Raw genomic sequence first — 729 nt, 5'->3', positions numbered from 1 at the left:
GCTGGTCATTGGTGTTCTGCCTTCACTCTTCCGCAGACATCACATTCATTCACGAACTGAGCAATCTCGCGCTTCATTTGAGTCCACCAATACGCCTGCTTGAGGTCCTGGTACATCTTCGTACTCCCAGGGTGGATGGAGAGGAGTGAATTGTGAGCCTCGTTCATAATGACTTTATGAAGCTCACCTTTAGGCACAACAATGCGATCCTCGAAGAAGAGAGTATCCTTGTCATCAAGGCGATAGCACTTGTACTTGGATTGACTCTTAGCAATCCCAATCTTCACCTTCTTCACCATAGCATCAAGAAGTTGAGCCTCATGAATCTGATCTTCCAAAGTAGGAGAGACTTGAAGGTTGGTGAGGAAACCTTGAGGAACAACTTGCAGATTGAGTTTGCGGAAAGCTTCACAAAGCTCGGGTTGGTAAGGCTTGAGAATCAGACTGTTGTAGTAAGCCTTCCTGCTCAATGCGTCAGCAATTACATTGGCCTTGCCTGGAGTATATTCGATACTCGGATTATACTCTTGAATCATTTCGACCCAACGAGTCTGCCTGAGGTTGAGATTAGGCTGAGTGAAGATGTACTTGAGACTCTTGTGGTCAGTGAAGATGTCCACTTTTCTTCCCAATAGGAGATGTCTCCAAGTCAAAGGAGCATGCACAACTGCTGCCAACTCGAGCTCATGAGTGGGGTAGTTCTTCACGTGCTTCTGGAGAAGGTTGGAA

Source organism: Triticum urartu, chromosome 3, assembly GCF_003073215.2.
Source record: "Triticum urartu cultivar G1812 chromosome 3, Tu2.1, whole genome shotgun sequence".
NCBI classification, from domain to species: Eukaryota; Viridiplantae; Streptophyta; class Magnoliopsida; order Poales; family Poaceae; genus Triticum; species Triticum urartu.
The sequence above is the reverse complement of the archived record's forward strand: the minus strand, read 5'-3'. Positions refer to the sequence as shown.